Source organism: Ranitomeya imitator, chromosome 5 (genome assembly GCF_032444005.1).
Source record: "Ranitomeya imitator isolate aRanImi1 chromosome 5, aRanImi1.pri, whole genome shotgun sequence".
Taxonomy (NCBI): domain Eukaryota; kingdom Metazoa; phylum Chordata; class Amphibia; order Anura; family Dendrobatidae; genus Ranitomeya; species Ranitomeya imitator.
This window is the reverse complement of record NC_091286.1, coordinates 630412208-630429164: the sequence shown is the minus strand read 5'-3', so window position 1 is coordinate 630429164 and position 16957 is coordinate 630412208.

Sequence of the window (16957 nt, the reverse complement as noted above, 5' to 3'; positions counted from 1 at the left end):
CATTAAAGCCAGTGCTGGTCAGCAGCGAGCGGACTTCTCTGGGACTAAGTCCTTGTCTGCACACACTGAGCATGCCCAGGGCAAGATCTCCCGTTGGAGATCGAGGGTCATGTGCTCAGGCTCTGCAGCACATTCCATTGGTCCTCTTGGCAGGTCTTGGAAGGGCAAAGTTTCTGTGGCCACTTCCTGTGCTGCAACTATATAAACTGCGCATGACCACACAGCCATGCGCTAGTGTACATTTGCTTACGTGTGTTTGTTGTGAGTGCAAGTCGTCCTTGGATACCCCTTCCCTATTGAATGTCTGTGCGCGGAAGGTGTATGGTTGCTATCTAGCGCCCGACTTATCCTACAGCACTAATCACACGTTACAGCGTCCAGTTGCTGTGACCGCCAGTACGGCGCCGTGCACTTCCTCTGTGCTTTCCTTACCCAAGCCTGGGTGGTTAGTGGCGTTCGTCAGTGCGGCACCGCATGCACTCTTGTGCCTTAATATTGTTATTTGGTTTCCTTACACACCCAGTTGCGGTGTTGTGCCAGCAAGGGTCTAATCGGACTTCAATCCTAGTTGGGGTTGAGTTCACTGACTACTTGCTCGCCTTCTATGTACGATACCACGATCCTGTGACGCAACAGGATCGCTTCCTTCACGCTGGGTGAAGTTAAACCCACGTGTGTATACTTATGAGTACCGCCATATAGTCCGTCATTACTTAGCAGCAGGTTCCATCTCTGCACGGTGGACCTCGGGCTGCGAACGCACCATACTCTATCTGTCTTATTATTTGGTGCGTTCTGCTAGCCCTAACAGGGGATCACAGTGGATTCTTTTTGTGAGGTAAAATATTTCACTGACTGTTTTTTAAAAATACTTTACCTCACAAAATGTATCCTCTGCGATCTATTGCTGTAATGTCAGTATTGTCTTTTGCTTTCTCCCGTGCCCTGGAGCTGTGGTATGTTCGGTACACAGTCAGACACAGACAATTTTTAAAATTAACTTTTGTTCCTGGGAAAACCCCTTTAAAAACCAAATATCAACGCCAACATGGCTCCTCATAAAAAGTACACCAATGACAATGAAAGGAAAGCAGCAAAGGCACAACATCGAAGACAACAAAGGGCAAATGAGACTCTTGAAGAGCAACAGCATCGCTGGGACAAAAGCAATGCATATAAGCGTAGGCATCAAGCACTTTAGTCCCCTGATGCAGAAGTCATTAGATTATCACAGGATGCCATTAGGCAACAACGGTGCCACATGCCTGCCCCCATCGTGACATTACCTCCCTCCCGATGTGATAGCATCGTGTCTCCATCTAGTGTTATATAATTATATAGGTTGAAAATAGACCTAGGTCCAACAAGTTCAACCTTTCTCCACCAATTGTAAATTTTGTCAATAATGTAACTATAACCCACAACGTTATGTGCTTCGAAGAAATCTTCCAGACCTTTCTTAAAAGCTGTTATATTGTCTGCCATTACTACTTCTTATGGTAGGGCATTCCACAATCTAACTGCTGTAACTGTAAAGAACCTTTTCCTATTTAGCTGCCGGAATCGCCTTTCTATAACACTTAACCGTAATGAGTGCCCCCTGGTCCTTAGTATGGTTTTTGGAAGGAATAAGTCATATGCAAGTCATTTGCACTAATCACACATACAGTGGGTAAGGAAAGTATTCAGACCCCTTAATATTTTTCACTTAGTTTCATTGCAACCATTTGATAAATTCAAATTAGTTCATTTTTTCTCATTAATGTACACTCTGCACCCCATCTTGACTGAAAAAAAACAGAAATGTAGAAATTTTTGCAAACAATAAAAAAAGCCTGAAATATCACATGGTCATAAGTATTCAGACCCTTTGCTCAGACACTTATATTTAAGTCACATGCTGTCCATTTCCTTGTGATCTTCCTTGACATGGTTCTACTCCTTCATTGGAGTCCAGCTGTGCTTAAACTGAAAGGACTTGATTTGGAAAGTCACACACCGGTCTATATAAGACCTCACAGCTCACAGTGCATTTCAGAACAAATGAAAATCATGAGGTCAAAGGAACTGGCCAAGTTACAACAGAATTTCTGCAGTACTCAAGGTTCCTAAGGGCACAGTGGCTTCCATAATCATTAAATGGAAGAAGTTTGGGACCACCAGAAGTTTTCCTAGACCAGGCAGTAAAGCCAAACTAAGCAATCATGGGAGAAGATCCTTGTGAGAGAGGTAAAGAAGAACTGCAAGATCACTGTGGTTGAGCTCCAGATATGCTGTAGGGAGATAGGAGAAAGTTCCACAAAATCACTGCCGCCCTCCACCAATCAGTCCTTTATGGCAGAGTGGCCTGACGGAAGCCTTTTCTCAGTGCAAGACACAGGAAAGCCCTCATAGAGTTTGCTAAAAAAACAAACAAATGAAGGACCCCCAGACTATGAGAAATGAGACGCTTTGGTCTGATGAGATGAAGATAGACCTTTTTTGTGATAATTCTAAGCAGCATGTGTGGAGAAAAACAGGCACTGCTCATCACCTGCCCAATACAATCCCAACAGTGAAACATGGTGGTGGCAGCATCATGCTATGGGATATTTTTTAACTGCAGGGAGAGGACAACTGGTTGTCATTGAAGGAAACATGAATGCAGCCAAGTACAGAGATCCTGGATGAGAACCTTTTCCAAAGTCCTCTGGACCTCAGAATTGGCCAAAGATTCACCTTCCAACAAGACAATGGCCCTAATCACACAGCTAAAATAACAAAGGAGGTGCTTCAGAACAACTCTGTGACCATTATTGACTGGCCCAGCCAGAGCCCTGACCTAAACCCAATTGAGCATCTCTGGAGAGACCTGAAAATGGCTGTCCACCAATGTTCACCATTCTACCTGATGGAACTGGAGAGGATCTGCAAGGAAGAAAGTCAGAGGTTCCCCAAATTCTGGTGGGAAAAACTTGTTGCATCATTCCCAAGAAGACTCTTGCTGTAGTAGCTCAAAAGGTGCTTCTCAATTCTGAGCAAAGGGTCTGAATGAATACTTATGACTAGGGTTGAGCGAAACGGGTCGAAATTTTTCAAAAGTCACCGACTTTTGGCAAGGTCGGGTTTCATGAAACCCGACCCGACCCCAGTGTGGGGTCGGCCATGAAGTCGGCGATCTTTTGAATCTAGAATCGGAATTCCGATACCGATTCCCGATATGTTTAAGATATCGGGAATTGGTATCGGAATTCAGATTTAAGTGTAAAATAAAGAATTAAAATAAAAAATATCGCAATACTTACCCTCTGACGCGCCCTCGTACTAACCGGGAACCTTCCTTCCTTAGAATCAGCCTTCCAGGACCTTGCGGTGACGTTGCGGTGACGTAGCGGCTTGTGATTGGCCGCGTGGCCGCCCATGTGACCGCTCGCCCGACCAATCACAAGCCGTGACGTCACCGCGACGTCACCGAAGGTCCTGGAAGGGCTGATTCTTAGGAAGGAAGGCTGCCGGAAAGAAGCAGGGCGCGTCCGTGCCTGAGTATATTCCTATTAGGTAGCCTTCCTTCCTAAGAATCAGCCCTTCCAGGACCTTCGGTGACGTCGCGGCTTGTGATTGGTCGCGCGAGCGGTCACATGGGCGGCTGCGCGGCCAATCACAAGCCGCGACGTCACCGCGACGTCACCGCAAGGTCCTGGAAGGCTGATTCTAAGGAAGGAAGGTTCCCGGTTAGTACCAGGGCGCGTCAGAGGCTAAGTATTGCGATATTTTTTATTTTAATTCTTTATTTTACACTAAAATATGAATCGCAGGGCCTGAAGGAGAGTTTCCGCTCCTTCAGACACTGGGAACCATGGAAACCCAATGCACTGCATTGGGTTTCGGGTTTCGTCCGACGACGACTTTTTTATAGGATCGGCCGATTTCACTCGACCCGACTTTTTCAAAAGTCGGGTTTCGTGAAACCCGACCCGATCCTATAAAAGTAAAGGTCGCTCAACCCTATTCCCGGGTATATTCCCATTTAATGTGTATGCAGCTATAGGATTACTCCATCCTAGGTGCCTTACTTTTCATTTATCTATATTAAAGTTCATTTGCCAAGTCTTTGCCCATTCAGACATCTTATACATATCACTCTGCAATACTGTAATGTCAAAGTCAGATTTTAATATCCTACATAGCTTGGTGTTGTCAGTAATGACTAACATTTTACTCTCAATCCCATCTACTAGGTCATTAATAAAGAGGTTAAAAAGAATCGGTTTTAGCACAGATCCCTGTGGTATCCCACTGCTGACACATCACATTTACAGAACGTACCATTTATGATGACTATTTGTTTCCTGTCATTTAGCCAATGACTTACCCATGTGCAAATAGTTTTCCCCAGTTTTTACTTCAGTATCTTCAGTATAAGGCTGTTTTGTAGTTCAACATCAAATGCCTTTGCAAAGCCCAGATAAATCGCATCAGCTGCATTATTAACAACTATATTTGCACTTAGCTCCTCATAGAAACCTAACATATTGGTTAGACATGACTTATCTTTCACAAATCCATGCTGGTTTTCATCTATTATATTATTCTCTGAAATATATTTCTGCATGTCATGTCTCATGATGCCCTCAAAAACTTTGCACACTACTGATTTCAGACTTACCGGATGGTAGTTGCCTGGATCCACTTTCTTATCTTTCTTAAATATTGATACCACTTAAACCATTCTCCAATCCTGTGGAACCACCCCTGTTACAAGAGAGTCTAAGAATATGAGATACAGCGGTCTGTCAGTTACTGAGCTCAATTTCCTTAGTATCCGTGGATGAATGCCATTTGGGCCAGGGAATTTGTCAGTGTTTAATTTGCTCAGATGCAAACATACTTGTTTGTGTTAAACTAGTTATATATTTATATCATGCGGTGAACTTTGATTTTTGCCTCGTTGAAAGACCACTAGAACAGGCAGATCATTGGTGAACATGGATGAGAAATCGTTTTTTAATATCTCAGCCTTTTCTTTGTGCTCTATATTTATCTTGTTATTATGGTCTTTTAAGGAGCTGATTGTGACGGGGTGTACGGCAGAGCAAGAAAGGACAACAGGCCAAGGGATGATTCCACAGATTTATTATCAAGAACGCTGGAACAACAAATGCAGGTAGATCTACAGAGTCCACAATTAGTCCAACGGAACAGGTTCAGGGGCACCTCCCGATAATCCTTGTGCCAGGTAACAAAGCAATAGTCCACAATTAGTCCAATGGATCCCAAAACAATCTCACGAACAACGAGATATGTCCTCAGCTCAAGTCTCGCCCCGTTCGCTTCCGCAGTCACAGCTGGACGTGGGGTCTTGCCTCAGCTAAGAATCCCCACTCCTTCTCCTTCAAAGATCAACTCACATCTGATCTCAAAATAAGACTGGATTGTCTGCGCTCCTGGAATCCGCCCATGAAGGGGGGTAGGGGTCACACCTTCTATTCAATGGTTGGGTCCACCAGAAGATTCTAGACTGGTGGGCTCCACATAGACTAGGTAGTATGTACATTTGACTAGCCACCTGCTGTGAGGAAGAGTGGCTATTCCTCCACTAGTGATGTTGACAAAGCTTAATTACATTAGAGCTTAGGGCTGCAAGTATTGGGGGAAGGAGACATATTGTTACAGGTGAACTCCCAGCACAAGAAAATATATAAATTACAGCTAATAGAAACCAGAGAACAGTTACATACATCAAATGGCATATTATTCAAATACAGGACAGGGCAAAAGTACATATCATGACACTGATGTCATCTGTTTTTTTTTTTTTGGAATTTATGTGTTTATAACATTTTTTCAGCTTTATTTTATTGTCGCTTGGGGATTTGTTTCTCTGTATATAACTGCTAGCTTAATTTCTTTTTTACATTTCTTATTTAGGTCTCTATGCTCCTCAAATGCTATGTCTATATTCTCGGCCTTCAGATTCCCTTTGTTTTTGTCTTATTAAACTTTGCAGTGTCTTGTTTATTCATAATGGTTTCTTTTTATTCCTGGACATTTTATTGCGAGAGGATAAAAGTTTTCTACAGGATTCTATTAGTATTTTCTTAAGCTTGCCCCATTTATGTTTGGTATCCCCACATTTGCCATGACATGGTCCCAGTCTATTCGATTAAGCTCTTCCCTTAATTTGTTGAAATCAGTTTTCCTGAAGTTTCAGGTTTTTGCATTTCGCCTTTTGAAAGTTTGATTGAAAATAACTTTGAAACTTACTATGTTATGATAACTGCTTCCCAAAAGCTGCCTGACCTGCAGATTTGAAGTCATATCTGGTGTATTTGGCAAAACCAGATCCAGCAGATTACCTCCCTTAGTTGGTTTATCTACCAGCTGAGATAAGTAGTTGACCTGAACTGTGGCTTAAGGTACCGTCACACATAGCGACGCTGCAGCGATACCGACAACGATCCGGATCGCTGCAGCGTCGCTGTTTGGTCGCTGGAGAGCTGTCACACAGACAGCTCTCCAGCGACCAACGATGCCGGTAACCAGGGTAAACATCGGGTAACTAAGCGCAGGGCCGCGCTTAGTAACCCGATGTTTACCCTGGTTACCATCCTAAAAAGTAAAAAAACAAACGCTACATACTTACCTTCCGCTGTCTGTCCTTGGCGCTCTGCTTCTCTGGTCTGGCTGTGAGCGCCGGGCAGCCAGAAAGCAGAGCGGTGACGTCACCGCTCTGCTTTCCGGCTGACCGACGCTCACAGCCAGAGCAGGAGGAGTGCAGAGCACAGCGCTGGAGGACAGAGAGCGGTAGGTAAGTATGTAGTGTTTGTTTTTTTACTTTTAGGATGGTAACCAGGGTAAACATCGGGTTACTAAGCGCGGCCCTGCGCTTAGTTACCCGATGTTTACCCTGGTTACCAGCAAAGACATCGCTGAATCGGTGTCACACACGCCGATTCAGCGATGTCTACGGGGAGTCCAGCGACGAAATAAAGTTCTGGACTTTCTTCCCCGACCAGCGATCTCCCAGCAGGGGCCTGATCGCTGCTGCCTGTCACACTGGACGATATCGCTAGCGAGGACGCTGCAACATCACGGATCGCTAGCGATATCGTCTAGTGTGACAGTACCTTAAGAACTTGCAGCTTTTAGCACAACCAGAAGATTCCTTGTCCCATTAAATGTCTGGATAGTTAAAATCCCACATAATAAGGATCCTATTATTATTTTATGCCTTTTTAATTTGTTGCAGCATTTCATCATCTACCTGTTCAACTATATTAGGAGGCTTGTAGCAAACTCCAATTAGCAGCTTTCCATTATAGCCATCTCAGTGTACATTTACTCATACTGACTCCACATTTTTGTAGCTCCTTCAATGTCATCATTGAGAACAGGTTTTAAGTTGGATTATTATACACCCCGTCACCTTTTTTGTCTTTCCTGTCCTTTCTAAATATAGTGTTACCCTCTTCGTTTTGTTACCCAGTCATGGCTTTCATCCAGTCAGGTTTCTGTAATGCCCACCACATCGTATTCTGTGACCAACATAAGTGTCTCCAGTTCATTAATTTTGTTTGTGAGACTTCTTGCATTTGTCAGCAGACATTTATTTCTATTAGCAGATTTGTTACTCCCACTCAGCTCCATGCTTTCCTTTTATTTTCCAGCACTCCCTAAATCGTCATTGCAATTCTCTTCACTACTCTACCTATCTCCTTATTAGCACAACTACCCTTCCTAGCCCCAGATTCTTCTTTAAAAGATCCTCCATTTGTTTGACCATTTCTTCTTAATGCACAGCTGCACCCTCCCTTTTGAGGTGCAGCCTGTCCCTACCATAAAGCCTGTAGCTGACAGAAGTCAGCCCAGTTCTCCATGAACCGATAGCCTCCTTCCTGCACCAATTTCTAAGCCACTTATTTATTTCTCAAAGCTCCTGCTGTCTTTCTAGTGATGTTCGTGGCACTGGCTGTTTTTCTGAAAACACTACTTTGGAGGCCCTGGTCTTCTGCTTCTTTCCTAGTTCACTGTAATAATTTTTAAGGATCTTCCACCTCCCTTTTACTTTGCCATTGGTATCGATGTGTACAATGACCGCTGGGTTTTTACCAGCCCCACCCAACAATCTGTCTATCCGATCTGAAATATGTCAAACCTGAACACCCGGCAGACAACACACTGTTTAGCATTCATGGTCTTGGTGGCATGTGACCCTGCCTGTCTGCCTTATTATAGAGTCCCCTACCACCAACATATGTCTTGCCTTTGCTGCACTCCTATTTCCCTCCTTCCTACAGCAGTAGTTTTCCCGGTTACTAGTGGAGATGAGCGAACCTTTCAAGGTTCGGTTTGGTTTGGAGAACATCAAGATGTTCACCGAACATGCTCATCGAGCAGTTCATCAAACATACTCGAACCCCATCGAATTGACTGAGAAGCTAAACCAAACACATAGACAACATCTTAGAGGGGCAAAAAGCTTCCCAAACAGCTCAAGCTTGGGAAAGACAGCAGAAAAGTGGCAACAAATAGTTTAATTGCGCAGCATAGATGCATGGGACAGGGCTTGGACCAGCATTTCTTGCTGAAACATAGATCAGTAAAAGGTGGATGAGTGACAGGTGTAGGCCTCGTGCGCTAAGAGGGCTGCCAAATTCAGGACCACACTTGAAGGACAGATCAGGATAACACCAGAGTCAGATACTTGTTGTGAATTCTGTGGCTGAGTTCACTTCTGTGGTCACAAGTGGTATTGCAGTCTCTGGGCTTCCTCCCTCAGGTGTTTTGGTGAGCTCGTTGGCTGCCTTGCTATTTAGCTCCACCTGAGTCTGTCTTCCTTGCTCCTTGTCAATGTTCCAGTGTTGGATCTGAGCTACTGCATCTTTCCTTGGGCCTGCTGCTCTGCTAGATAAGTGCTTCTAGTTTGTTTTCTGTTTTTTCTGTCCAGCTTGCTATTAACTTTTGCTGGAAGCTCTGAGAAGCAAAGGGGTGCACCGCCGTGCTGTTAGTTCGGCACGGTGGGTCTTTTTGCCCCTTTGCGTGGTTTTCGTTTTAGGGTTTTTTGTGGACTGCATAGTTCTCTTTGCTATCCTCGCTCTGTCTAGAATATCGGGCCTCACTTTGCTGAATCTATTTCATTACTACGTTTGTCTTTTCATCTTGCTAACAGTCATTATATGTGGGGGGCTGCCTATTCCTTTGGGGTATTTCTCTGAGGTAAGTCAGGCTTGTATTTCTATCTTCAGGCTAGTCAGCTCCTCAGGCAGTGCTGAGTTGCATAGGTAGTGATAGGCGCAATCCACTGCTGCTTATAGTTGTGTGAGGATAGATCAGGTACTGCAGTCTACAGAGATTCCACGTCTCAGAGCTCGTCCTATTGTTTTTGGTTATTGCCAGATCTCTGTATGTGCGCTGATTATTGCACGCTGTGTTGCCTGATTGCCAGCCATAACAGTACAAGGAGCCACACCAATGATTCCCAATAGAGGGAAAAAAGAAATCCTGACATCATTTTTTTTTCTTAGCTCTGTCTTCAGTCTTTTTTTTCCCCTAGACATTAGAGTGCTTCAGGACACAGCTGTGGACATGGATATTCAGGCTCTGTGCTCCTCAATGGATAATCTCGTTGTAAATGTACAAAAGATTCAAGATACTATTGATCAGAAATCGATGCTAGAACCAAGAATTCCGATTCCTGATTTGTTTTTTGGTGACAGAACTAAGTTCCTGAGCTTCAGAAATAATTGTAAGCTATTTTTGGCCTTGAAACCTCATTCTTCTGGTAATCCTATTCAACAGGTTTTGATTATTATTTCTTTTTTGCGCGGCGACCCACAGGACTGGGCGTTTTCTCTTGCACCAGGAGATTCTGCATTGAGTAATGTTGATGCATTTTTCCAGGCGCTGGGATTGCTTTACGATGAGCCTAATTCAGTGGATCAGGCTGAGAAAAATCTGCTGGCTTTATGCCAGGGTCAGGATGATGTAGAAGTATATTGTCAGAAATTTAGGAAGTGGTCAGTACTCACTCTGTGGAATGAATCTGCACTAGCGGCTTTGTTCAGAAAGGGTCTCTCTGAAGCTCTTAAGGATGTAATGGTGGGATTTCCTATGCCTGCTGGTTTGAATGAGTCTATGTTCTTGGCCATTCAGATCGGTCGTCGCTTGCGCGAGCGTAAATCTGTGCACCATCTGGCGGTATTGTCTGAGAGTAAACCTGAGCCTATGCAGTGCGACAGGACTATGACTAAAGTAGAACGGCAAGAACACAGACGTCTGAACAGACTGTGTTTCTATTGTGGTGATTCTACTCATGCTATTTCTAATTGTCCTAAACGCACTAGGCGGTTCGATAGCTCTGCCGTTATTGGTACTGTACAGTCTAAATTCCTTTTGTCCATTACCTTAATGTGCTCTTTGTCATCGTATTCTGTCATGGCGTTTGTGGATTCAGGCGCTGCCCTGAATCTGATGGATTTGGATTATGCTAAACATTGTGGATTTTTCTTGGAGCCTTTGCGGTGTCCTATTCCGTTGAGAGGAATTGATGCTACACCTTTGGCCAAGAATAAGCCTCAGTACTGGGCCCAGCTGACCATGTGCATGGCTCCTGCACATCAGGAAGTTATTCGCTTTCTGGTACTGCATAATTTGCATGATGTGGTCGTGTTGGGGTTGCCATGACTACAAACCCATAATCCAGTATTGGATTGGAACTCTATGTCGGTAACCAGCTGGGGTTGTCAGGGAGTACATGGTGATGTTCCATTTTTGTCTATTTCGTCATCCATTCCTTCTGACATCCCAGAGTTCTTGTCGGACTTTCAGGATGTATTTGAAGAGTCCAAGTCTGATGCCCTACCTCCGCATAGGAATTGTGATTGTGCTATCGATTTGATTCCTGGTAGTAAATTCCCTAAGGGTCGTTTATTTAATTTGTCCGTACCTGAACACACCGCTATGCGCAGTTATGTGAAGGATTCCCTGGAGAAGGGACATATTCGCCCATCGTCGTCACCATTGGGAGCAGGGTTCTTTTTTGTAGCCAAGAAGGATGGTTCGCTAAGACCGTGTATTGATTACCGCCTTCTTAATAAGATCACTGTTAAGTTTCAGTATCTCTTGCCATTGATTTCTGACTTGTTTGCTCGGATTAAGGGGGCTAGTTGGTTTACTAAGATTGATCTTCGTGGTGCGTATAATCTGGTGAGAATCAGGCAGGGAGATGAATGGAAAACGGCATTTAATACGCCCGAGGGTCATTTTGAGTATCTGGTGATGCCGTTCGGACTTGCCAATGCTCCATCTGTTTTTCAGTCTTTTATGCATGACATTTTCCGTGAGTATCTGGATAAATTCTTGATTGTTTACTTGCATGACATTTTGATCTTCTCAGATGATTGGGAGTCTTATGTGAAGCAAGTCAGAATGGTTTTCCAGGTACTGCGTGCTAATTCCTTGTTTGTGAAGGGATCAAAGTGTCTCTTCGGTGTGCAGAAAGTTTCATTTTTGGGGTTCATCTTTTCCCCTTCTACTATCGAGATGGATCCGGTTAAGGTTCAGGCCATCCAGGATTGGACTCAGCCGACATCTCTAAAAAGTCTGCAGAAATTCCTGGGCTTTGCTAATTTTTATCGTCGCTTCATCTGTAATTTTTCTAGCATTGCCAGACCATTGACCGATTTGACCAAGAAGGGTGCTGATTTGGTTAATTGGTCTTCTGCTGCCGTGGAAGCTTTTCAGGAGTTGAAGCGTCGTTTTTGCTGTGCCCCTGTGTTGTGTCAACCTGATGTTTCTCTTCCGTTCCAGGTCGAGGTTGATGCTTCTGAGATTGGTGCAGGGGCGGTTTTGTCACAGAGAGGTTCTGGTTGCTCAGTGTTCAAACCATGTGCTTTCTTTTCCAGGAAATTTTCTGCTGCTGAGCGTAATTATGATGTGGGCAACCGAGAGTTGCTGGCCATGAAGTGGGCATTCGAGGAGTGGCGTCATTGGCTTGAGGGTGCTAAGCATCGCGTGGTGGTTTTGACTGATCATAAGAACCTTACTTATCTTGAGTCTGCCAAGCGCTTGAATCCTAGACAGGCCCGTTGGTCGTTATTTTTTGCTCGTTTTGATTTTGTGATTTCATACCTTCCGGGCTCTAAAAATGTGAAGGCGGATGCTCTGTCTAGGAGTTTTGTGCCCGACTCTCCGGGGTTATCTGAGCCGGCGAGTATCCTCAAGGAAGGAGTCATTGTGTCTGCCATCTCCCCTGATTTGCGGAGAGTGTTGCAGAAATTTCAGGCTAATAAACCTGATCGTTGTCCGGCCGAGAAACTGTTCGTCCCTGATAGGTGGACTAGTAAAGTTATCTCTGAACTTCATTGTTCGGTGCTGGCCAGTCATCCAGGAATCTTTGGTACCAGGGAGTTGGTTGCTAGATCCTTCTGGTGGCCATCTCTGTCACGGGATGTGCGTGCTTTTGTGCAGTCCTGTGGAATTTGTGCTAGGGCTAAGCCCTGCTGTTCACGTGCCAGTGGGTTGCTTTTGCCCTTGCCGGTCCCAAAGAGGCCTTGGACACATATTTCGATGGATTTCATTTCTGACCTTCCCGTTTCTCAAAAAATGTCGGTCATTTGGGTGGTCTGTGATCGCTTTTCTAAAATGGTCCATCTGGTGCCCTTGGTTAAATTGCCTTCCTCCTCTGATTTGGTGCCTTTGTTCTTCCAGCATGTGGTTCGTTTACATGGCATTCCTGAGAATATTGTTTCTGACAGAGGTTCCCAGTTTGTCTCGAGGTTCTGGCGAGCCTTTTGTGGTAGGATGGGCATTGACCTATCTTTTTCCTCGGCCTTCCATCCTCAGACTAATGGCCAGACCGAACGAACCAATCAGACCTTGGAAACATATCTGAGATGTTTTGTTTCCGCTGACCAGGATGATTGGGTGTCATTTTTGCCGTTGGCTGAGTTCGCCCTTAATAATCGGGCCAGCTCGGCTACCTTGGTCTCTCCATTTTTCTGCAATTCTGGGTTCCATCCTCGTTTCTCTTCAGGACAGGTTGAGTCTTCGGACTGTCCTGGTGTGGATTCTGTGGTGGACAGGTTGCAGCAGATCTGGACTCAGGTAGTGGACAATTTGACCTTGTCCCAGGAGAAGGCTCAGCTTTTCGCTAATCGCAGACGCCGTGTGGGACCCCGACTTCGTGTTGGGGATCTGGTTTGGTTATCTTCTCGTCATATTCCTATGAAGGTTTCCTCTCCTAAATTTAAACCTCGTTTTATTGGTCCGTATAGGATTTCTGAGATTCTCAATCCGGTGTCTTTTCGTCTGACCCTCCCAGACTCCTTTTCCATACATAATGTATTCCATAGGTCGTTGTTGAGGAGATACGTGGCACCTATGGTTCCATCTGTGGAGCCTCCTGCCCCTGTTTTGGTGGAGGGGGAATTGGAGTATATTGTGGAGAAGATTTTGGATTCTCGTGTCTCTAGACGGAAACTCCAGTATCTGGTCAAATGGAAGGGTTATACTCAGGAAGATAATTCCTGGGTTTTTGCCTCTGATGTCCATGCTCCAGATCTTGTTCGTGCCTTTCATGTGGCTCATCCTGGTCGGCCTGGGGGTTCTGGTGAGGGTTCGGTGACCCCTCCTCAAGGGGGGGGTACTGTTGTGAATTCTGTGGCTGAGTTCACTTCTGTGGTCACAAGTGGTATTGCAGTCTCTGGGCTTCCTCCCTCAGGTGATTTGGTGAGCTCGTTGGCTGCCTTGCTATTTAGCTCCACCTGAGTCTGTCTTCCTTGCTCCTTGTCAATGTTCCAGTGTTGGATCTGAGCTACTGCATCTTTCCTTGGGCCTGCTGCTCTGCTAGATAAGTGCTTCTAGTTTGTTTTCTGTTTTTTCTGTCCAGCTTGCTATTAACTTTTGCTGGAAGCTCTGAGAAGCAAAGGGGTGCACCGCCGTGCTGTTAGTTCGGCACGGTGGGTCTTTTTGCCCCTTTGCGTGGTTTTCGTTTTAGGGTTTTTTGTGGACTGCATAGTTCTCTTTGCTATCCTCGCTCTGTCTAGAATATCGGGCCTCACTTTGCTGAATCTATTTCATTACTACGTTTGTCTTTTCATCTTGCTAACAGTCATTATATGTGGGGGGCTGCCTATTCCTTTGGGGTATTTCTCTGAGGTAAGTCAGGCTTGTATTTCTATCTTCAGGCTAGTCAGCTCCTCAGGCAGTGCCGAGTTGCATAGGTAGTGATAGGCGCAATCCACTGCTGCTTATAGTTGTGTGAGGATAGATCAGGTACTGCAGTCTACAGAGATTCCACGTCTCAGAGCTCGTCCTATTGTTTTTGGTTATTGCCAGATCTCTGTATGTGCGCTGATTATTGCACGCTGTGTTGCCTGATTGCCAGCCATAACAGATACTCACGCCGTAGGCAGAAAATATACCTGACACTGCCTGCAGGTTGTAGCATAGCTAAATAGCAAACTTGAACCCAGAATGAGGCAGAGCATGGTTAACCCCTGACATGACTAGACCGGGAAATGGGTAGACAGGACTCAAAACCCGGTCTGGATCATGACAGTACAATCCTCTCAAGGGGGCCACCAGACCCTCGTGTTTCTCAGTGTAACGTGCATGAAATGCCCGAACCAATTGATCAGCATGGACAGATCGCATCGGGACCCAATATTGATCCTCCGGACCGTAACCCCTCCAGTGGACCAAATACTGAAGAGAACTGCAAACCATCCGTGAGTCAACAATCCATTCAACTTCAAACTCATTTTGACCACTCACAGAAGGAGGAGATGGATGGGATGGAGACCCAGCAGAGGAAGGTACACATGACTTAAGAAGGGACTTATAGAATATATTGGGATCCGAAGCGACAGAGGTAAACATAAAAGGAAGTCAACTGGATTGACAATCTCAATGATCTCGTAACGACCAATAAACTAAGGACCCAGCTACATAAGGTAACTTTCAGATGTATGTTCTTGGTAGACAAACACACTTTGTCTCCTACCAGCAACTTAGGTCCCACAGATCGTTGCTTATCAGCAAAATATTTTTGTTTTTCCAGAACCACCCAAATGTTCTTCTGAACCTCCCTCTACACCTCCTCCAATCATGGAATCGCCGAATCAGCCCCTGGACACGCCGAATCCAGCCTGAAAAATTCACCAAAATGGGAGTGAAAACCATAGTTACAAAAGAACGGAGAGGTGCCAGTGGACTGATTAACCCGATTATTAAATGCGAACTCAGCCATGGGCAGCGAGGAGCACCAATCATCCTGCTGAGACATGGCAAGACACCGCAAAAGTGACCGATTGGTCCTCTCTGTCTGACTGTTAGTGACCGCAAGACCCACTGTCGTACAAAATTCCCTCCAGAACTTGGACACAAATTGCACTCTATCAGACACCAAATTCAGAGGCACACCATGCAACCACACAACATGTTCAATAAATAACTTGGATAAAGTTTACGCGTTAGGTAATCCTGCAAAAGGTACAAAATGTGCCTGTTTACTAAATCTGTCAACCCCCACCCAAACCACAGTCTTGCCATTGGAAAGAGGGAGATCAATGATAAAATCCATGGACAAATGAGTCCAGGGTCTATCCGGAATTGGCAATGGCACCAATTTCCCAGCCGGCTGGTTATGGGAAGCTTTAGCACAGGCACACGTATCACAAGCAGACACAAACTTAGTGATGTCAGAAGGCGTGGAGGACCACCAGAAAAGTCTCGCAATAGCTCTCCGAGTGGCCAAGACTCCAGGATGCCCACTGAGAGCAGAATCATGGAACTCCCGAAAAACCCTCAAACGATACTGAACAGGGACGAAGAGCTTGTTATCAGGCAAAGAAAGAGGAGCAAAAGACTGAGCCTCACAAATTTCCTGCTCCAACTCAGAGGACACCCCAGCAGCAAACACCCCATGCTGAAGAATGGAAGAAGGAGGTTTGGGAGGTGATATCGGATCCAAACTGTGAGACAAGGCATCAGCCTTGACATTCTTGGAACCAGGCTGAAAGGTGATAGAAAAATGAAAATGTGAAAAACAAAGCGACCACCTTGCCTGTCTAGGAGTTAAACTCTTAGCATAATCGATATAGGACAGGTTTCTTGTGGTCCATAGTCACCATAACCTGATGAACAGCATGAACAGCCCCCTCCAAAAAGTTCCTCCATTCTTCAAAAGCCAGTTTTATGGCTAATAGCTCCCGATTCCTGACATTGTAGTTTCTCTTAGCAGGAGAAAACGTCTTGGAGAAAAAGGCACAAGGTCTCAAGTTAGTCAAACTGATGGGTCCTTGAGACAACACCGCCCCACTCCCACCTCCGATGCATCCATCTAAAAAATGAACGGTTCAGACGGATCGGGCTCGTCCAATACAGGAGCAGACATAAAACATTTTTTCAATGTAGAAAAGGCTGTTACTACCAGGACTTACCAGTTTTTAAGATCAGCCCCCTTACGAGTGAGATCAGTAAGAGGCTTGACCACCTGAGAAAATAAATAAATAAACAATAATAATACATTTACGATAGTAATTGGTAAACCCAAAAAAACGCTAAAGACTTTTAAGGTCTCTGGGTTGCACCCAATCTACAATGGTCTGTACCTTTCCAGGGTCCATACAAAAACCCTTGGCAGACAGAATGACCCCCAGAAAGGGCAGTTCTTGGACAAAAAAAATAAACACTTCCCAGGTTTAGCAAACAGAGATTTCTCTCGTAATCTCTGAGAATCCACACATAGATGACCTATGCAATTCTTTGTCAGGTAAAAATACCAGGATGTCATCTAAATATATCACCATAAAGCGACAAATGAAGTCAGAAAAAACATTATTAATGAAAGTCTGAAACACCGCTGGTGCATTAGTGAGACCAAAGGGCATGACCAAGTTTTCAAACAAACCCTCAGAGGTGAGAAATGCTGTTTTCCACTCATCCCCATCCCGAATACGGATAAGATTAGATGCTC